Source organism: Heliconius melpomene, chromosome 5 (assembly GCF_056956725.1).
Source record: "Heliconius melpomene rosina isolate 202511_hmr_F chromosome 5, ASM5695672v1, whole genome shotgun sequence".
Taxonomy (NCBI): domain Eukaryota; kingdom Metazoa; phylum Arthropoda; class Insecta; order Lepidoptera; family Nymphalidae; genus Heliconius; species Heliconius melpomene.
In genome coordinates this window covers 8132889-8156987 of record NC_140393.1, presented here as the reverse complement: position 1 = coordinate 8156987, position 24099 = coordinate 8132889, and the positions used below count along the sequence as shown (strand labels likewise).

The window sequence follows — 24099 nt, the reverse complement described above, 5'->3', positions numbered from 1 at the left end:
AGGATTAGCTGGGGCGACCAGATTAAAATTGAAACGGAAACTTTGTGGATGTCGTTCAAAAGATGAAACTTTTAACGTTATATTTTGGAAATTAAAAAATGGAAGATCTAAGTATCTGCTTTTAACGTTTTTAATAATAATTTAACATAGATATTATATGTATGAGGGTAAAATTCAGTCGCAAACTTGTGGCTTTGCGCTACGACGATCTCTGTAAGTTTTTATATTGTTGTTCCGTCACTCAACACGCAATGCCTCCAGAATTCGGCGGAAGTTGAGCAACGTCTTAACACTAGGTTCCCTCTGCCTACTCTACTACATGAAGGATACAACGTAAAGCTATAAAATGAAGAAGAAATGGTTTACCATTTAACTGTTGAACTTTAGTTCAATAAAATTGAGACAACCTTTTCAAGGAATACATCCTTTAACTTTTCTTTTATTTCAGAAAAAAGGTCAAGTGGGACCTAAAAACATCTTTAACAGCCCGTAGGCGATTTTCGAACAAAGAAGTCAACTTGAAATTTTGCCTTATTATTTCAATAATTCTAGACAAAAATCGATCGAACCACAACTTTGTGCCCCTGCGCCACGACTGGCCTCATCCACTTTTTAAATTTTAAGTTTAACATGCAATCAAATTTAATGCAATTAAATTTGTGGGTAAATGAAGAACGGAAGTGTCTTAATGGAAATGGAGTGACTTAACACTAGATTATGTCTTGCTATTTGTAAAATACAAGCTAAAAATTTAAAAATTTGAACGTATCAGGACATGATTTTAGTCCTGCCCCGCTTTTTAGAAATCGCCTTTTAAAAAAAAACATTAATATTCATAAAAATGACGTCATATTATGGCAAGTCATGAACGACAAGTGATCAATAATAGATGTACTAGGTTTCCTTTGTGAGGATATATGAAGACTACTTCAAAGCAAACGAAGCAAATATATGGAAATCGGTTCTCTATTTCCCGTCAGTCCTTTTGTTCACTGCTCTAGGTACTGAGTGAAAATAAAAGATTTACTAAGATACAAAAGATTTTGCAATTCAAATAAAATTTCATTTAAAAATAATGATTTCTAATTTATGAAACAAATGATGAAAAATGTGGCACCTTAAGACAAAGTTGGCCTGTAAATCCGAGAGATGAGGAGCGGGATACAACGTGAAGTTGTTTTTTTTTTAAGTATGACTCCAAACGCCCGTTTTTAATTTAAATAGTTGTGGTACATAGCCATTAATATGTTCATCCTCTACAAAATTTTCAGTTTGAACCAGGGGAATTCTAAAATGCAGCCAGTTTTGAGTTAAAGAAATTCCAAAATCTCTAAGGGCCATAATAATACTGAATATGTGTTCATAATCATCATCATCAGCCTGTCGTCGTCTACTGCTGGATATAGGCCTCTCCAATACGTGTGAGTAAACAATAATTATTGGATTTCTTTAAGTGTACCAGAAAAGTTTTTACTAATCACCTTGCCTCCGTAAACTAGTTACAGATAAAAGCTTTTTCTAACTTCAAGCATAATTTACCTTGAACCATTGCTTATTTTTAGTTTGGCGTCTTTCAGACTAAGAAAACCTTCATTGCTCAGAGAATTAATTATTTGGACCGTTTATGTCTAGAAATAGATGCGTAAAAGTAATTTAAATATAATTTCTGCTCGTCTTAAGAATGGAACTCGTGACCAGCATGTACCACCAGTTTCCCTTATGCTACGACGCATCTAAGGAATTGCTGATCAGACAAATATTAATATAATAAAGAGAAACATATTTTTTGGGAGACACTGATTGACCTTTCAAATTACAGTGTCGATGACACTAGAGGATGGTCACGTACAAGATTTGACCCCCGAGGATGTCGGGGCTAATGAGTAAAGCTTAATTTATGTATACGTTCTTATACTTAAAATGTTTGTTTTTTTCTTATTCGATTGTTTGGAAAACAAAATTCTAAATAGTAATAATATCATAATAAAATGTTTATTCAGAATAAATACTCGTATATTAAAAAAATACATAACTAACATAATAATGATAACATTTATAAAATGTAATTATATACTCTAAATAAAAAATATATTTTTTTAAAGTAGCGGAATTCGAAACCACGCTTGTTGGAATCCGTCCAACCCCTTTCACTACTAAGCCATACGCTCTTATCTGAGTCAAGTCGTGATGTGACTGTAACGCGACGTTTGTTGGTTCGATCCCCAGTCGAAGAAATGGTTAATTATTTACGTTTATATTTTCATTTCTTCGCTTTGGTGTCGATGTAAAACGCGACGTTGAGTTCTGCCACTCAACACGCAATGCTTCCAGAATTCGGTAGAAAGTGGGGAACTTCTTCGGAGTGTCTTAACACTAGGTTCCCTCTGCCTAACCTGCTGTATGCAGGATACAGCGTGAAGCGTGAAACATTTTATGGAATTTTAGTATATTATTATATTTTGAACGTTATTTATTATATCAATGTTTCGCTGGACTTGCGAAGTATACGGAGAAATATGCTCATAGCATTCCCTCTGGCAAAATAATAATATAAAATGCACTAGACTACGATGTCTTGACCTACATATCTATATTTATGTATGTATTTACTTATATTATTACTATTTTTAGTTTGTTTATGATTCCTAAGTCTAACGATACATCCTATAATATAATCTAGCGACCTCATAGTACTTGTCCTGTTGACATCAACACATTTAGTTGTTGTCAGTCAATTTTGTTTATTAAATCATGTAGTTCAAGCGGGCGAAGCCGCGTACATAACATAAAATTATTTTTCAACAAATATTTTAATACAGATTATTGTTCATAAAAGTTAAATATTAATTCAGTTTTAATAAAGACATTCTTTTAGCTCGTATATTAAATATCTAATATTAAAAATTTACAATTTTGAATGCCGAAACAAAAGACTTTGTCCAGATTTATGCATAATTAAAAAGTTACAAGCTTTGGATTTCAAAAATACTGGTTTTATTTTACTTTTCTTGTAAAATAAAACCTTCTACAATGTATAGGGGAGTTGAAAAGAACGTTGCAACACAATCCCGCCCGCCCTAATGGACATAAAGTTTACATGTAAGATAGCGGAACTTAGCGCTGCACTTAAGTTAACTAGATCTGGATTACTGTTTACCGTATTTTAAATACATGCAATATATTTTTAAAATAGTAGCGGTCATATATTTCGAAATTATTATCTCTATTGGTGTTTCACAATAATGTCCAAATATTGAAAACATTTTAATAGCTTCTCTCTGTATCCTGCAAATAGCAGAATGGACGGAGAGAATATAGGAAACTAAAATTCTGGTTTCAATATTTTTTTAATAGAGTTTAACTAAAATACTGTAATAGCTCTTCAATAAAATATATATGATAAGTCCTTTCCATTAATTTGGAGTTTTCAAATCCCTGAGCACTGAAAGTTACCCTCATTAACATATCATAAGAGACCGCAGACGCTGAGTTACGTCTCAAATGAATAACCTACGTCTTTTTGAGATAGGTCCATCTTGAGGACAAATAGTAATTCATATAATTCTTATAGATTTCCACACAATTTTTCAAAAATATAATTAAATTAAAAGTATATATATATAATTTGTTTTTGCTTAAATATTTTTTTTTTGTTAAATAGTACAGTCCCGTTTATAATGCAAAAGAAGACACATTTTAGAAAAATGCATGAATAATTTCTTTACTCCGAAATTCTAAACAAATTATTCATGCATTAGTTTCCTAGAATAACTCTGAATTCAAATATTTGAATTTACATAAAGAAATCTTTTAACGTTACACTGACTTTCACATAAATGCAGGTTAGACGGAGGGATCTACCCTGTATTTATGTGAAAGTCACTAAATCTGTGTGTTAATGGGTTAATGGGATCTGAGTGCCTTAACTCCAGGGCCCCAGGTTCCCTCTGCCTACCATGCCATGTGCGCGATACAGCGTAAATCTAAAAGGAAAACTAAAATATATAATAATATAGTCCTAAACTAAAAATTAAACTAAATTCAAGATACGTAAAAACATTACGAAACCAAGTATTTTGCGAAGACAGACGGACAGTAATCCCTTATTAATGAGAACTCTCATTGTAGGATCTTTAATCCTATTAAATTTGAAACTAACCTCGTCCCTGCGAATGTTCTTGCGAGACAAAATACCTGTCGTGCTTTAAATTCTAATGTACGAGTTTATAATATAAGTTATTTAGTAAAACTTTAACTCAATGACGCCTTCGCAATGTGAACGTGTTTAGCATCGTCTGCTGCACCTGGATAATGTTCAAATTAACGAAGGGTACATTTTATTAAACTTAATATATTATTATTATTATTATTATTAACTTAGATGATTGCAGAAGTTGTATTCAATATACTTGGGACCGTCATGGTGACGGTTGTGGAAGAAAAGTCTTCTTAAATTAGTAAAAATCTCCCTACTATCATCTTTGATAGCAATAAAAAAATTGGATCAAACATATAAGAAAATTGACGTGGCCCGATGAGAACGTATAGCTTAGTTGGTCAGAACGTATGTATTTTTTTAAAATATTTTTTTCTTAAGTACACTTAAATAAATATTCGTATATTTCAAGCGGGCGAAGCCGCGTGGGTTCGCCAATAATAGATAAAACATCTAAATAAAATTTTCAAGTTAATTAAAATACTTATTTAAAATGAAATAAGAAAATCAAATGCCACTTGAAGCGAGCGTTTATTGGAGAAATTCTTCAATTACAGCTTAATTTGTTTATCGAATATGAAAGGTTTAATCAACTAGAAATTAAGTTTGACTTATTGTTATTCCCTCTCTCGTATTAAATAAGCAGCTTTGCAAATAAGATGCTTTTGTAATTAATATTTTGCTGTTTTGAAGTAAGCTAAGGATATAAATTTGTTAATAAACAAAAATATTGCGTATAATATCTATTAATATTATAAGATGAAGCGTTTGCTTGGTTGAACCTGTTAATCTCAAGAACCAATCAATCAAATCAGCCTTTTCGGCTCCACTGCTGGACATAGGCCTCTCCCAGGGTGCGCCAAAGCTCCCGATCCTCCGCCTTCCGCATGCAGTCGAAGCCTTCTTCAGGTCGTCGGTCCATCGAGCTGGAGGGCGCTCTACGCTACGCTTGCCGATCCGCGGTCTCCACTCAAGGACTCGTCTGCTCCAACGGCCATCGGTCCTTCGTCCTTATCTCAAGAATAACTAGTTCGAATTAGAGATTTTTTTCATTTCACGTTCTCCTCGGGATCTATTTTTGGCAACTCTCAGCTGGTGCGGTTAAGGTGTTTTTCAGGTGTAATTCCGCCGCTGAATGCACAATACCCTCCAGAATTCGGCGGAAAATCGGGAACGGAGTGTAAAACTACCCCTACTAGGTTCCCTCTGCCTACCCTGATGTATGCGGGATACAGCCTGAAGCTGATTATAATTTATTAAATTTCCACCTAGCTCCATAGTATAGATTACTAAATCTGCTTAAACGGCAATGACCGTCAAATAAATCGATAGTCCCCAACTAGGTGCTAAAACAAATATTAGTGGCAAGACAATAGCTCTTGTAGTTTACTAATTACACAACACAGTTGGGTTCACCGAGTTCTAATGTAATTAACCATCACCGACGAAGCTATTTGATCTTGTGCAGGTACGTGGACATTTAAAATTGTGTTTGAAAGTAAATTCACTTCAAAGCCTATTTGGAATCCATTTAAAATATGATATTTTTTATAACTAGCTAGCTATTCTGAAACAGGTCAGAGGAAGATGTTTTTGTTTAAAAATTTTAATTCTCATCTAAATGTTAAAAGTTTAATTTTTGTATGGGACTAAAATTTTTGAATATACCTATGTACGCACTATATAAATATATCCCGCAGGTAGCAGGGTAGGCAGATGGAGCCTAGTATTATAACACTCCGCTCCCCACTTTCCGCCAAGTTCTGGAGGCAATACGTGTTGAATAACGGAACTCAACGCTACCCTCGCCTCGACAGCTGAAGGAAGGGACGAAAATATTAAATATTTAATTTCGTTGATTGAGAATCGAACCCACTAACTGTCGCATTTATAGTCACACGTTTGTGCCACGACTGGCCTTATTAATTTATAATTTCTATGATTTTCTTGAATTTTTGTATATACGAGTATTTCTAGAAAAACTTTTCTGAGTGAAGACCTGTGCACTCGCTCATGATAACATAATTAAGAGTGATATATTTCGTCTCATGGCAGAGGAGTTCGTCTGTTACCAAGTAGCTCTATATCAAGACGTTATTATTTAAGACTACAATGCTGTAATGCGAGTTAAGTTAATTATTTTATAAAATAAGGGAAATAAGGCTATTTTTATTAGCTTTACGTAATTTTTACCAAACATTGTAGTGTAGGCAGAGGGAAAGTGAGAATCTAGTGTTAAAAGATTCCGTTCACCATTCTGACATCCGTTAACAGAGCGACTAAATGAAAATATTAAATATTTAATTTTCTCAAATGGGAATCAAACACATGTTTGTGCTCGTGCATCACGACTGGCTTGAATCCATTTGAATTAAAAAATCTATATTTTTTTCGTATATGTTTAAAGTATCCATTTTAATAATATAACGACGATAAACCATTTTTTGTGCTATTTTCTTGATACTATTTTTAACATTAGTTCATTAAGTTTCCCTGGTATTTAATGTTGAGTCGTAAAACGTGACAGCGACGACGTATTTCTTGTGAAGCGAGCTCTCGTCTTCATATACCATATAGTATATAATGTGTACCTATTGATAAAGCGTCTGACCTGCTTCACGCTGTATCCCGCACACAGTAGGGTAGGCGCCGTAGTCTATCTGGTAAGCTGTAAGGTTCCCAGGTTCCCTCTACATACAGTGCCATCTCCTACCTTATATTACGTGAAGCTAAAAAAATATAAATTATATTTTTATTATGCATAATAATTGCAAACACATACATTACAAAATTTCTTTTTAAGCAAACGAGAGAAAAAATACGGAACTTGACAGAAATATTTAACCGACCCATTTAATCTTTGGTAAGTTTTCTTGCTATTGAAACCACAAGAAGGGACAAGATAAATAACTCTTGGGAGGCAACGCTTGATTTGAAACGAGACCTCTATAAGAAAGTTTAAAATTGTCTTCCGTAGGGAAATTGGCTTGGATGCGTGGGATGTGGGATATGTGGGGTAGGTATACAGTGTGGTAGCTATATGTTGAGGAAACTAGTGGTTAGATTCCGTTCTCTATTTTACACTTTTTATAATATAAAATCTTATAAAATACGAGTATATCTTTTGGTCAATGAGGATGAACGGTGTTGTTCTATGTTTATTTAAATATAAGAACTTTTACAATGAGAATTAAATTAACTGGTATCTTATTTTATTAGACTATTTTATTAGACAATTACCTCACGAAAGATAAATAGATAATAATAGAAGAAATATATATACAATTCATCTTTTAGCCTAATAAAAGTACATAAATTTATTTAATATACTAAAACTTCTAAGTTACACTGTTTATAGATCCACGTCCTTGAACGATGGCCCTAAAATCAACTTTTCAAATTAAATTTGAAAGTACTTTAACAGAATCAAATTTAAGTAAGTGTATAATATTGACCTCAGGATTTATATTTAAATAAACCTTTCTTAGATAAGGGTTATTGGTACTTCATTGATTAATTGTGTGTTATTAGAAATGCTTTATTAAAAAAAAAATCAATTTCACGCTGTATTTCGCATAGCTGGGTGGGCAGAGGGAACTTAGTGATAAGGCACTCCCGTTCCCCACTTTCTGCCTCATTCTGGAGACATTGTATGTTGAGTAGCGGAATTCACCGCCGCGCATTGCCTCGTTACCAGAGCGGGGAAATAAAGAGTTTAAATATTTCATTTGCTTCAGAAGGAATCGAATCCACTACCTGCCGAACGTTGAAAATCGCTCGCTTGTTTATCTGCGCCACTATTGGTCTCTATTTTTTTATGTTGTTAATATTAAAATAAATTATTTTCTTACTATTTACTTACATTTAAGTCAAATACGTACCGTATTATATACTAATTTTAATAAATGAAACTTTTTTCTCATTTCTAGATACGCCTAAATCTAAATAGACGTGTTTGTAGACGAGCAGAATGAGAATGCGTTACACGTGTGTGGAATACTAAATTTTGATTGTTTTAAATATTTTCTATTATTCTACGGTATTCCATATGGTAGGATAGACAAAGAAAACATAGTGTTAAGACACTCCATTCTTTAGTTCCCGTCCCATTTTCGAGACATTGCGAAATTGTGACAAAACATTTTTACAAAATAAAATATTACAGTTTTAGTTGGCTTAAAATTTGGACATACGAGGATGTAGTTCTGACTATATTGGGAATTTCCTTTGAAATTTCAATATGAAAATGTTAAGAAAATGGTTTTGAATGAATAACCAGTGTACTCGTTTTTGCAGGAGCCAATTAAAATGTTTCTTCTTAGTATCATTCTGTATACCGCATATAGCAGAATAGGCAAAGAGTAGGCGGAATCGAATCTAGTGTTAACACACTCCGTTCCCCACTTGCCGTAGGTCTTGAACATTCATAGAGTGATGGAACCCTAATCCGTATACATTGGCTGTTTAGATTGGACAGTCCTATTATTATTATTTTGTTTAACGCTTAAGTATCAAATATATTCATTATTAAATGCGATAAACTATTACCAATATAAAATTTACAACTATAAATTTTGTAATAACCCCTTTTAGTAAAAATACATAAATGTATGGCACTAAAAGGGTTACAAACTGTTTTTTTGCTTAAAATTTTAGTTTTATAAAATTAATTATTTGAAAATTGATTACCACCTTACGAGTTACTGTCTATTTCAATACTGAATCCAATATGTTGGGTGTTCAACGATAGACGTTTGAGGTAAATAGTCGTTAATGCAAATCAAGAGACGACATCGTCGAGCTGGCTAATTACTTTATACTGGAGCTCCTTTCTATGAGTACAATACAGGTTGCCATAGCAACGTATATTTATACATAAATATATATTATCACACATATAGTATATTTAAAGTGTATATTTATTTTAAAATCATTTAAAAAAATAGTGTTCTCCACTCTTTCTCTATATAAACGATGACTATGTCAACGAGTAGGTATACTTCTCTATTTCCATCATTTACGTATAAAGGGCTGCAAAGTTTTTGCTTCACATATTATTATATTAATGAAGCAATTGTAAGTAGATAAATAAGAGCAGGATGGTAAATACAATTTGCATTACATTTTTAAAATAAATTTGTGATTGTCAAAGTGCGGGTTCAATACACGAACTGTGATACAACGAATGTATCTATAAATTTATCTATGCATATTAAGTTACTCCGTTAAAATTATTATATGTACAATTAATCATTTCCGGCATGTTAATAATATGAGAATGCCTTTGAGATAACAAAATTGTATATGCATCTATGTAGATTGTAGACGTAGGTGTTCTTGTTAAAGATAATTTGTAGGCATTTCAGCGATAAATGTCGCTTGTTTGGACTATTATGGCAAGAAATATTTTCAATTTAACAGTGATTTAATATTGAATAGATGCTAGTTAGAAATGTAAAAATGGACAGTTTTTATAAAAAAAGTTTAAGTTCGAAAATTTCCCATGTTTTTTTTAAATGTTGATTTTTGTCAAAAATTGTCATTGTTATTACCTATATGATTATTACATCTTCCTTCTGTATTGGTTGATATGACCATTTATTTCTTACTATCGCTATAATAAATAAAATAATAATAATTAAAAAAAAAATGTTTCATAATTTATATTAAGACTGAGAAGAGTTAAAAAATACGAAAAAAATAAAAATGGCTAATAAATATAACATCTATTAGCCATGTTATCAACCATAGACCATCCACATACTTATCAAATCAGTAAAATTAAGATAATATACTCGTACAAACAAACATTATGCAACCAATACATAACAGCTTATATTTGCATTAAATTACAAGCAAACTTGGGAATATTGAATATATTATAGCATTGAATGTAAGTCGACTCTGAGCCCAGGGATTACAGGCGTGAATGGAGAACTAATCCACTTGAGTGCGGTTTCAGATGTTTCAGGAAAAGTAAATATTGTGTACTTTCTATAGAAATGTTTTACAAGTTTCAAGTTGTCGTACTTGTTTGTGTATTTGAGTGTCTTCAAGACTATTTCAGGTCAAAAATATTCTTTCTCACGTTTCTTTTGAAGTTGTATTTTCTATATTTTTTGTATGATATGGTTTTTTGTTTTTCCTTCTTTCCTTTTAAAAGTTTTTTTTTTGGTTTACGTAAATATTATGTTTTAATCTGGGAACCTTGTAATAAAATACACTTCCATTTTCCACTTACCCTCGCATTCTGGAGGCATTGCGTGTAGAATAGCAGGACGCAACGCTTTTGCCTTGTTAACTAAGCGAGGAAATAAAAATATTACATATTTCATTCCCCTGAGTAGGAATCGAACTCACAATCGTCGATAATGTGACCTTGCATCACAACAGCCTAAAAATATCGAGATTTAAAATAAATAATTAAATTAAGATTCATCATATTTAAGCTAAAAATCAGATTTGCTCACGCAATATTCGGCTAAAGTCGGAAATGTAAATATGTTTACATAATTTAAGCTTCAAAATGTCCAAATATATTTTACGGATTCCAAGTCTGCAGTTCCATTTACAGAGGTGGATGCTCACGATTCTTTGAAGACATTCTTTTGTCGGAATTTACGTTCATAGTAAATAAAATATGTATAAACTTGGAATGAGATGGATTTGTTTACATTTTTAATTATTGCTTTATTTTAATTTTAACAAATTATTCGTATTTTATAAAAAAAATGCTGAGAAAAATAAAATAAATATTACGTCGTTGAATTCCGCCACTCAACATGCAATATCTCCAGAATTCAACTGAAAGTGGAGAACGTATTATACTAGTTTGCCAGGTCCCCTCCATAATAATTTAATGGCAAATTGCATTGGCTTTCTATCAGAGCCTTTGTGACCCACTTATAATTACATACAAATAAAAACAAAAAAATCTTTATTTGGTATAGCTTGAACTCACGGATATCTAAATACTATGTCAAAGGTGGTTCCGTCATTTCATCAACGTTTCACATTCCATTATAACACACAAATGTTTTAAACTAATTCCATAGCTCTCATAATGGAGCCATGTTTTACAGCACGCGTGCGTTTCCCAAGATTTATAAAGGCCTAATAGTATAATTAAATGTGTACATTTTATCTAATTAATCTCCTGTAATTACCTCATATTGTGAAACGTAATCTTGCTGCGTTATCAAGGGATTTAAATATACATAATTATAAAAAAATGTCCTTTTATTGTCCGTGCCCAACCTTTTAGTGAAAAGAATAGAAGTGCCTGTTCATCTTTCTTTGGTGAAAACCTAGTCACCTATCAAAATATTAAAATATGAATTTATTATTAATTCTTTGATATTATTATCAGCTTTAGAAAAAACCGTTTACGCCTCTTCCCATATAGAAGGTTAGAGAGGCGATGTAGTGTTAATACATTCTGTTCTTCTTTTTCGAAATATTGAATGCGCAGTGGCGGTATTGAACGCCAATTTTCGTCCACCACATCGGAGAAATAAAAAGTTATTATATATTATAGTCATTACCCGAATTGGAATCGAACCCATAACGGTTGTTAGGCAGACGCTGTCTCCGCACTCTCATTATCGTCTTAATTTTAATTTATTAATTATGGTAGACGGTAGTAAAGAAAAAGACTTCAAATATCTATGAACTTTTAAATATAATATTTTTTTATAACAACGCTATATCTATATACATTTCCTTTATTTCATATCGGAAACAAATATTTTTTCGATTTTTCATACAAAACAAAAATACATGTCGTTTTATTTGATAAACTGTGATCGACAATGCCACAGGCGAATATTGTTAGTTTGTATTGTTATTTGTGAAAGACCTTTTGTGTTTTCAAAAAAACGTGCGAATATGACGTGAATTCTCAAATAAAAGAAATGTTCCCATTATATTTATATAAGATTGAATTCGAGGATTGTTGTTATATTTCGCACATACCAGGGTAGAAGGAACCTAGTGTTAAGACACTCTGTTCTCTACGCACCGTACAAATTTCAAAACATCTCCTCTGTATGTACTGACCGGAAGTAAGCAACGCCGCGCCTTGTGTATTTTCCATTTCTATATTGTGATAACGAGCTAAAGTACGACGTTGAGTTACGTCACACAACCCGTATTGCCTGGAAATTCGGCGGAAAGTGGATAAGGAAGTGTTTTAACATTAGGGATTCATCTTCCTAAAGAAATATTAATAGATTTCAATGATGTGAGGCATTGAGGAATTAAAATATTTCAATACTTGTTAGCTGTAAATATTACGACTCGTCAACCGTACCGAACTCTCCTTTTTTTATTTTTTCTGATAAATAATAACGATTTAACGCTCTTATAAAATAGATTTTTTTGTTTGGGAGTGCACCTAAAATGAATTTCTTGGATATTTAGATTAGTTAAATTTAGATAATATGTAACTCCAGAGTTCAGCGGGAATTGGGCAACGGAAGTAGCTCATTAAGCTTAAGGATTGGAATGTCTTAGCGCAAGGTTTCCAGATTTCCAGTTGTTCAAGTTTCCTTTGCCTGCCATGCTATGAGGGATACAGCGGGAAGTAAAAAGACAAAGGAAAAGGTTAAAGATTTTTCAACTTTGTATTTATTTGTATTCCAAAACTAAAGCTTTGCGTCCACCTAAATTATATTTGGTATGACTTTGATGTAGTAACTCGTGTGTTATTTTAAGATTTTCTTATTGAAGTTATTCTTGTTTAACTTTTTCTCATTACATTTCCATATTGGTTCTTGAGCTATGTTTTCCTTTATAACCGACTTTCAAAAAAAAGGAGGTTGTCAAATCGTCGGAATCTTTTTTTTTATGTATGTTCACCGATTATATGAAAACGCCTGAATCAATTTAGATAACTTTTTTTTGTTTCAAAGAGTATATATATCTCACAGTACTTCAAAAATATAAAATCTTTTTAAATTATTTTTTTAACAAAATTAAAGTACTTTTTCGCTTTATGTTAAGTAAATTTATTTTTTCTATAAATAACTTTTTAATAATTTAATACTAGTTTTTACATTTTTTTAAGCTTAATGTATCATAGGGTAGGTAAATAAGGGGAATCTAATGTTAAGATTTTTCTCCACGTTACACTCTACGAATATTTTTGACACATTGCATGTGTGTGGAAAAACCCAACGCTGCGATATGTCCTGTTACCAGAACAGGTAAATGAAAATAATTAATTCTCCCGATTAGGGATCGAATCTACAACAGTCGCGTTTACAAAAACGATTGACTTGTTTATAAAAATAATAAAATTTCGATCACTTTTCATTAGTAGGTACTAGTTTTAAATTTTCAATAGGAATAATACTCAAATATAAATATTTATGGACAAATAAACGTAAAGGTTGCTATATTACTTGAATTTACAATATCTTTTATGGGTGATATATTAATTTAAATTAATTGAGATGGCTGTTTTACGACGGCAGTATTGGCTTGTACTTTGACAATCGGCATTTGTTTGTCTTTTCCTATATAAGAGGTCTCGTTTACGCCAGAGACCTAATGCGTATCAATGTAGAGGTAAACCTGATTAAACACGCCAGTTAATGGTTTGATTCCCACTATTGCACCAAGGCAAAAGCCCGGTGTTGAGTTACGCCACTCAGCACGCAATGCTTTGACAAATTCAGCGGAAAATGGGAAGCGGAGGGTCACACCCTTGTGCTCCAGCGCCACGACGACGATCTCAAATTATTAAATTAATAAGCTTTCACTGACAATTTTTCACTGACTTTTAGTATACTATATACTAATTTTCCACATTTTACAAGTAAAATGATATAATTATTACTTAAGTGTGTGTTTTAAAGTAGGAGCATACAGACAGATTGTTAGAGATTGAAAATTAAATCCAACAGTCTAGAGTCTAGACATTACAAACACGAAAATGAAAGAAAATTGAAACGACAAAAAAATATAACACACTTGTTTGAAATCAAAGGCAGAGGCAATCCAGCTTTTGTTTTTCCAGTCGCGATATAGTCGCTTTAGATCAGTTTTCAAATCGACAATATTATTTTTAGCTCTAAGATTTGTTTTGTTAGTTTTACACACAAAATTGTATGTATTTTTTTTATTTCACGCTGTATCCCGCACATACATATACAGCGTAGGCAGAGGAAAGCTGGAAATCTAGTGTTAAGACACTCCGTTTTCACTTCGTTCCCCATTTTCACTTGGCCTCGTTACCAGAGGGAGAATGAAAGTATTAAATATTTTATTTCCCCACGTGAAAATCAAACCCACATCCGTCGTGTTAACAGTCGCACTCTTACGCCACTACGCCACGATATCCTCAATTGCATTAAATAATTCAACAAAAATAGAATTCCGTCATTCGTCACGTATTTTAAAAATGGGTGAAAAGTGAGAAACGGAGTGTCGCAACACTAGATTACCTGCTATGCGAGAAAAAAACTCAAGTGTTTTTTATCAATTGTAATTAGCAGTACGCAGGAATTGAATCGAATACCGTTATGACAAGTTAAAGTGTTTAAAACGTCTATTGGGATTTCAGATCTATGAATTATTCTAGTCTGTATTACGTACGTGAATATTTTTATGATATTCTAGACTTTGCAGAGAGCTATCCTAGGTTTTATGTTAATACCCTAAGGATTGTATGGAGGATGATAGAAACAAAGAGATCTGTTGTTTTATATTTATACTAATATTACTAAAAACTGTTTATTTTACTTTTAGCTGTCAAATATGGAGGCCAAAAATTGAAATCAGAAAAGTAAAATAAAAAAAAAATCACGAAAAACATTGTATCATACAAGCATTTAGCGGCTGTCTACTTAAATATAGGATTTCCATTTGCTTCGACATTGAAGATAAATATATCTCGAACAAGACCTAAGTCACGAGCAAACGAAATAAAGAAAAATATAGCGGCAATATTAAAGACATCAATAGTAAGAAGTGACAACGGTCTCGTATAACTCTTCTTTTACTCTAACTTATTTAGACAAAATAAATTGTTTATTGCCAAATAATGACATTATAAGGCCGTGTGAAGTAAACGCGACGGTTGTGCTTCTCGCTTAATCCCGCACACAGCAGTGAAAGCAAGGTCTAGTTTAGTGTTAAAACATTCCTTTCCCCACTTTCCGCCGAATTCTGGAGGTACTGCGTGTTGAGTGGCGGAACTGAACGCTGCGCTTTTCCTCGACATCAGAGCGAAGAAATAAAAATATAAATTTAAATAAATATTTTATTTCCTCGAGTGCAAGGAACATTCCAGTAATCCACATCCTCTTCTCATTTTCAACGTCAAAAAGCATTATTTATTTTACAATGTTTATTTAGTGTTTCCAATGATTGATACTGTTTCCATCCGTCTACAATATTTAGATATCGCGGAGTCAGTAAACACGTGCCTTTCAATCTTTCGTCAAAATATATCGTCTATAATAGTTGTATAACATATTTCTTCAGTACATTTTTAATAAATAGTTTTGAAATAATATATTTTGCTTCTAAAATGTGTAGTATATACACTAAGACACTTCATTTCTTACCTTCCGTAACTCAACGCCGCGCATTGTGTTGTTCCTAGCGAGAAAATTAAAATAATTAATTTCTTCGAGTAGGAATTGAATTCATACCAGATGTCTTAACAACCAAATGACGTACCACTGCGCCATTTCGGTTTCTACTTTTGAAAAACTTAAAATTTTACAAAGAGAGAGAGAGAGATTAGAGATTTTATATAAAAGATAGTTTTTAAAATGGTTTCTCTGTAACATTTTTCAAATGTTAAAAACAGTTCCAAGTTATCGATGATATTTGTTACCGTAAAATCTCTACAGTTCTCAATAATATTTTTTATTCCATTCAATACGTAAAAACATCTTCATAAATATTTTCCAAATCTAAGAAAACATTGAACAACAGATACTTTTCTTATTGGAATTTTAAGTGAAGTTCGTTGTGATCTCTAGATCTCTCTAGTGGATCACTAAACATTTTCTGAAAATTAAAGTAATATCATTTTAGTTTTTTTTATTTCAAGAGTAAGGAGAGAGTAATATGCGACGTGCTCCTTAAAGTCGAATCGAATCTATTTTATAAGATTAACTGCAAACACAATGGTTGAGGATTCGATTCTGACTGGTAAAAAGAATAAAAAAATGCCTTCTGATAAAAATTATTCGACGTATGACTCAAGTGTCACTCAATTACTTATAGATTGGAGAGTGCCGAGTGCGAGTGTTTGAGCAGCGATAAATGCTAAAGGTATTTGCAGGTGTGAAGCTTTTGCGATTTAAGTTTGAAGCTCTCGTGGGGGCAGAATTGTAGGTTCGATTCTCACTCTCAATTTTTTTTAAACGAAGTGTCTTATCACTAGATTATTAGGTTCTCTTCTTATCCTACAATGTGCTGGATACAACGTGATCAAAAATTCTGTTGAAATACTTCATAATGAAGAGACTTATATGCTAAAATAATAGATACCTATAGGAGAAAAATACTCTAAATTTATTTTCTTTTAAGCTTTCCATCAACACGTTGGTAATGTCTGGATTATTGCAAAACTCTTCAGCTGCCGTCTGGAAGTTCGTTTAAGCTGATTAATATTCAATTGAAAGAATCGACAGAATCGGAAATTAATGTTATAAAGTAGGAACTAAGCGGCGCCTTGACGGCAACTTGGCAACGTTCTATTTTAATAATATTTACATAATTGTTCTTAATAAATTAACTTGTCAGTTGAATTATTTGAATAAATTTGCTAATAGAAAATATATTTAATGAATAAAGCACGAATATGATGAATATGTTGAAGTCAGTCGTGGATCAGGGGCACAAGTATGTCCCTGTAAACGAGACTGGTTGTGAGTTCGATTCCCGCTCTAGCAATTGAAATATCTATTTAAACTCATCTTTTCATTTCTTCGCTCTGATGTCGAGGCAAAACGCGGCGTTGAGATATAACACTCCTTCGCATCCATAAGATTATGGATGCGAAGGAGTGTTATAGGGTAAAACCCGGATAGTTGCCACACTTTTTGAAAAAGCTCTTTTGTTAGAAATGTATACCACTACATTGCCTATTCAATGTGTGTTCTTAAATATAGTATATTAATCTTCTAACTTAGCCAATTTTTTCAGATATAAATATTATTAATTTTGAGTACAGCCTGTTTTATGTGGCCTCTAAAAAAGAGGATAGTTGCCTACTATGGCGGATACTAGCCTAACGTTAAAAATGGTTCGGGGGATACTTGCCTGTCTATTTTTTTTTTCAAATAAAAACGAACTTATATTAATTTAAGTAATCATTTTTTGTTATTGAACACAATCTTTCATGAAGTATTAATCAAAGTCAATATAATTATAAAATTACAACAAAATAGACTCCAAAATGGTAATTAAGTATAAAATAATAATTAAATATTACTATTTTAAAGGTAGAACAACAAAAAAAAATAAGAATTAACTTTGGCATAGCATCTATTAAATAAATATTCAGTTCTAATTACTTACTGAGATCCTTTATAAATATTACCCAAACAACACTTAAAAGTACTAAGGTTTTACAATTTTAAATTTGAATATGTAATTTTTTAATTTAAAAAAATAATTAAATATTAGTATTTATCTTAAATATTAAAAATAATTATGGGAATAACTTTGGCATTAGTATTGATTATTACCAGAAGCCAAGGTTTTCAATTTGCCACATCTCATGCAATGGTTTTTGAATGTTGTACAAGTTTCATGCAACCACATTCGACACATCTCACATTGTATCCAATCTGATTTTGATTTAATTAAATTATAATTTTCAAAACATTCTACACAATAATTATCAACTTTAACTTCTTTGTTGGTATTTCATTTTTTTGAATTTGCTAATTGATATTGCTATTTTGAATTTCTTAAGGTTCGAGAGGATATGCCATAAATCCGGGATATTTCGTTGATACTTTTTTGTTTTTTATTTAGATCTTCGAACGCAATTGCTAAGCTATATTCTGTCCAGCTGATGTGGCGCGGCACCACTCCTGGATTTCGTTTATACTTGCGAGGCATTTTGCTGTTGAGAATTTATTTTATTTAAGATAAACTATAGTAAAGCCCAATAAAAATATTACCAAGAAAAAAAGATAAAACCAAATGAAAAAAATAACTAAGAAAAAAATCTGTTTGCTCGTTAAAATGTGTAGTTACGGATAGTTGCCCCAGGGCAACAATCCGCAAAAGACAGTAAGACAACTATCCTTTTTGATACGGATACTTGCCCTTTTTATTTACAAAATAAATAAAACATATTTGACAACAAAACGTTTATTACAGCGCAATTTAAACTCTAATGCAATCAAAGAAATAATTATTTTACTGAAACCGCAATTAGTTATTATTATATTTAACGGAGATTACTTGCCAATATTATTCTGACGCTCGTCAAAGTATCATCGCGGAAGATTTTTACTCACACGGACAAAACTCGTGCACCTACTTCGACAGCTGATGCGGCACCGAGTCCTACGCGGGGGACGCTTCTTATTATGATCAAAAAGAAACACTGACAATACGTCTAACATAGAGCATTTGAAACTGAGGCATGTATCCGTCCGAGGCAACTATCCGGGTTTTACCCTATATATTTTTATGCGAAGGATTGTTATTATATAAGTGTGAATATGTAATTATTATATTTTCCTTTTAATGGATAATTACATAAATACTTTACTTACCCTAATATTTATTTTCTATCAGTTGTTCTATAAATTGGTGCTTGTATTTTTATTCTGTGTGACGTTAACGATGCCTTTGATCGTGAAGAGCAGTATTGAATTACATCACTCAAAGTACTTTGAAATTGTCTATAAAAATGGAGAAGAAGCAGATATTTTTAGGTCAAACCCTATGGATATTAAAATGGATTTCTTTTTTCAGCTTCTCGCTGTTACCCTCATATAGCAGAGTAGTCAGAGGGAACCTAGTGTTAGGACTCCGAATTTTTATGGCTGGTATAGTGGCGGACCTAGTTGCTTTGTTACGAGAGAGAAGAAATGAAAAGTTAATAAATAATAATTCATTGCCCTGAATGGGAATCGAATCCACAACTGTCGCATTACAGTCACACCATTTTGCCTCTGCGCCACTCCTAAAATAGACCTAGTGTACTCTCATTCAACATCTACATTAAAGTTTGTTTGACAACACGAGCACGCTAAACACAACACGTATATTGACGAGGTAGTGTTTATCGACAATTTTATTCGCGCAGTGATAAAAGTCTGCGCTCATCGAGATGTTTGTTCCGACGTGGCCATCTGTTCTGGATCGTTTTAGATTATACTGTCTATGTGATCTCTTGGAGCTGTTTGAAAATTTTATAATTAACATAAAGTATTGCGGTGTTTAGTTCCGCCGGAGAACACGCAATGTCTGGAAAGATGGACCGAGTGTTGGAAACAGCTTCTTAACACGATGTTCTATTTACTTACCCTATATACGGGAAATATAAATTTATTTAAAAAATTCAGCCCTTTCAATTGATACCCGTATCTATATACTCGGTGGTACTAGGTAGATTATGCAAAAATTTACAATCTGCCATTTTATTTAGGCGGTTATTTTGGATTAACAGCAAAATTGGTTATACTCGTATATTGTTTCATTGCTATCAGAACTAACGTCAGAATCCAAATCGGGGTCTAGGAAGTGGGGGAAATTGAGTTTACAAACTTTCACATACATTTACATACAAACTAACAGCAAGAAATCAAAAGAGTTAAAAAATATATATAAGCCATCTGTTTACTGGCATCCAATAAATAACAGCTGGTGGGCACAAAACACTCGCTTGTTGTACCACGCCTCCCTCAAGCTAAATTACTTGAGTTATGAGTTTATCTTTGTTCAGTTTTACGAAAAGGTTTTCTAATCCAAAGCAATTATTATGGAATAGAACAAATATTATGAATATTTGATTACTTGAATTGTGTTTTTCGCAAATTTAGATGATATATATCGAATATGTTTAGTTACACCAGGAATTAAAATCCAATTAAACGTAATCAAAAATAATATTTTTGTTTTCAAATTGTAGGTTTAACATTTGTGAATACCGCTCAGGTTATTTTAAAACTAATACACTCAAAACCCATTATTTTTATTTATAATTTAAACCTTTTATTAGTCCCCCCCGAATCTTTTATTAGTAAATAGATGAGAAATTAAGATGAATTAAAAAACAAAATCTTATAAGAAAACAAACGACTATTACAGCTGAGACATCTATTACAAGATTACGCAAATGGAACTTAATATTCAAAGAGCTTAATTCAATGTAAATCATACTGTAATATTATAAGCATAAAATTCGAGTGTATTATGAAATTACTTCGTTTTTGCTATGGGTCTAAAAATTGATTTTTAATTATATTATTTATTTCAGCTTCACACTGTATTCTGCACAGAGCAAAGTAAGCAAAGGGAACCTGGGAACCTAGTGTTAGGTTTATTTTTTGGCTTTACATTTTTTCCGCATACGACAGGGTAGGCAGAGGAAACCTTATTTTAAAACACTCAGTTTCACATTGTCGACTCGAATTAGAGATATTTGAGGGGTAAACACGACGCCATCTTCTTAGAGAGGACACAAAAATAAGTATAATTTTGGCTCGAGTGGTGGAAGATCCACCTCATATATACTAACCACCAAGATTCATTCTTTCATCTATTTCCACGCTAAATAATATTGCTTATATTAGATCCTAGCTTCGTCGTACTAATTAGGTCTTATTCTTGCGGTACGCCGTTAATGGCCTATTATTTTTCTCACAAATGAAGGAGACTACTGTCATGGCCACCAGCAGTGAGATACGGTTCAGTTTACTTTTTAATAAAACGGCTTTTTGAGATTTGAGACAGTTATTAAATATAACATTGTTTTTGCCAAAGATAAGTACTAGAAATTGAATTTTATATATATTAAAATGACATTGGCGCAGGGAATTGTCCTTAACTCTAACGCTTGCCGTTTCAACAAATGAAAGAATTATTTTATCTTTTTGTTTCTAAAAATGATTTTTTGCTTATAATTTTTTTTTTTTCTTAACACTATACTGGCATAGACAGATGATGAGAGAAATGTTTCAAAACAAATATAATCACTTTGTTTTTCGCTTACCGTTTAAATACGAATACAAGACGTTTATCTGTCTAGAGCAGAGAAACAAAAATGATTTGTGGAGTCAGACTATATTTTAGCTATATATATAAAATCAAAAGGTCAATCACTCATCACGAAATCTCAGAAACTACATGTGCTAGGAATCTGAAATTTTGCATAGGAGTTACTTATAGGACGTAGGTGCTCGCTAAGACGGGAATTTGTAATATTCGACTTCTAAGGGGTTGTTTTTGGGGTTGAAAGTTTGTATGAAACTTCTTTACTACAAATGCTAGGAGTCTCAAATTTTGCATAGACGTCACTAGGTCATGTGTCAGAATGGTCAGGTCTGTCATGGAGACAGAAATTAATAATAACATAGTTCACGCGGGTGAAACCGCGAGCGGGCCGCTAGTAAGTTATAAATATAAATTTATTGGGGAAATCCCGAGTGGGAATTTAACCCACAACTTTCACGTTTACAGTCACACGCTGTGCCACTGCGCCATCATAGACTCATCTTTATAATTTTATTAAAAAAATACGTTTTATTATTTAAATATACATTTTTAACTATAATATTATTGCAAGAAAATTCTTAATTTCAAAATCTCCAAAAGTAACGCACAGTAAGGCTATATACGTGATTAAGGAAGGATAAGAAGCTTAAGTCGTCGCTCAGCTCAGCATTCGTGGTTACATCGGGTTATTGAAGAAGCCACAGGAATAAGGTTTTAAATTATTATAATATTAAGAATTAGGCATTTATGTATTACGAATATAATCAGAAAATTATTAGATAGAACTCACATACTCCTATGTATTCTTATTAGATTTTTTTGTATCATTAAGTAGATTTAATATCTTGAACACGGGCGGAAAGTGGAGAATGAATTGTGGTGACACTATATTCTCTCTCTCTCTCTCTCTCTTCGCTATATAAGATATAAAGCGTGAAGCTACGCTACACATATTAAAAAGATAAAGAATGATACACTATCAAGCCGTTCTGGCGAAATAGCATTGAACAGGAAACAAGATTGCGAAATATAAATCAATAATATAAATAATATTACAATCATCGCAGATTAATTGGGGCCATTCACGCTTTTTGGTGTTTTTCATCAGGAAAAGATAAAAGAAAGAAAATTGTGAAAAAAATATCCCGAAAACTGAGGTACGGAGTGTCTCAATATTAGTTTCCCATTACCTAAACTGCTACATACGGAATAAAGAGTATTCCTGATAAAAATATATAACATTAAAATTTAACGCTTCTCTATCATTATCTGAAATTAGAAGAAATTACTAGGTCTGATAAGATAGAGAAAATGAAAATATTGTAGTATTTGCCATAGTCATAATATTATTTAGTAAAAAAAATTCTGTTGTTAAATCTGTCTGCGAAGTAAAAGAAGTTTTAGAATCAAGGCTCGAAGTGTTGAAAGTTTTCCAGGTTGAAGTGGGCAATAAAAACTAAAAATCTTTTCACATTTCAGAAAAGTCTACAGTAAGGCTGCCATGTGTTTTTGTGCTCATATAAGCGAAATAATTGTGAATACACATGTACATGTATGTCATCTTTCATTGATGAAAATTTTAAATAATAACCATATTCTTAAAAAATAATCAGCCAATAGCAAATATTATATTTCATGTCCGAAGTTAGAATCGAATCCACAACCACCACCATGTATACAAGGTGACATAAGCTGTCTTGTATCCAAGCGTTCAGATCTCCGCGTTTAGTCCAAATTCGATATGTTTCGTGTTAAAAGACAGAGTACAACTCCGCGTCTTACTTTACCAGAATGGTGTAATGCCTATGATTGAAATATAATCTTTAAGTGGGAATGAAACCCATGACCGTCGCGACTATAGATTGCAAACGCTGTTTCACTGTTCCACATGATATTAAAATTGTAAATTATTCTTTTAGTTTTTTTCTTCAGTAGCCAGATTAAAGTACTGGAAAATAGCAATTGTGGAAGTTACATAAATTTATGCAGCACTTTAATTAGTTTCTAGTTGGTTGTGGTTTTACTGGAGAAGCGAATGTCAGTTAAGTTAAAGCTTAAGTTAAGTATTTAATTTCTCTAAGATCAGTCTTAGAGTCTAAAATAAAATTCTCATTTCGTTCCATTAAATATATAAAAATTCAATTGTAGAAATAGTTATTTATCCCTTTTCTTTCTTTTTTTGCTTTCACGCTGTATCACGCACATATAATTTATTTTTTTCAGCTTTGCGTTTTTTTACGTAGATAGCAAAGGAAATGTATTTTTTAAGGTACTTTTTACTCAATTTTTAAGACATTGCGGTATAAATGGCGGAAGTTAATACCTTAATTGATTCCGATTGGAGGTGGACTTAGGAAATTTGAGTATCAATTATTAAATTAAATTAATTATTATTTAATTATTAAATTAGCTCCCTTGCTAGAATGTAGGATAGGAGAGTGCAATATTAATAATAAATGAATTAATGAAACTGCTTCGTAAAACATTAAAACTTGATTTAAATTCGAGACGTTTTGCATTTTTTTTAACATAAATTGAAATGAGTAGTGGAACTTAACGCCGCCATTTCCCCAAGTTAGGATTGAACGTAGAACTGTCCTATTTACAATCAGATGCTTTACCAAACAATAAATAGAAAAAGGAACAAAAACAACACCAGCCGTTAAAACAAAAATATAAAA

The 24099-nt window shown here is 32.1% G+C and overlaps 1 long non-coding RNA gene across 1 annotated transcript in view; it reads left to right on the top strand.

Moving 5' to 3' along the window:
• LOC146539170 (uncharacterized) overlaps positions 1–1898 on the top strand; it is a 112823-nt gene extending 110925 nt beyond the window's left edge. The window contains exons 2-3 of the long non-coding RNA XR_014878013.1: positions 1272–1421; positions 1578–1898. This is a non-coding gene — a long non-coding RNA (uncharacterized LOC146539170). The remainder of the gene's footprint in view (positions 1–1271; positions 1422–1577) is intronic.
• The last annotated feature ends 22201 nt before the right edge of the window (positions 1899–24099 follow it).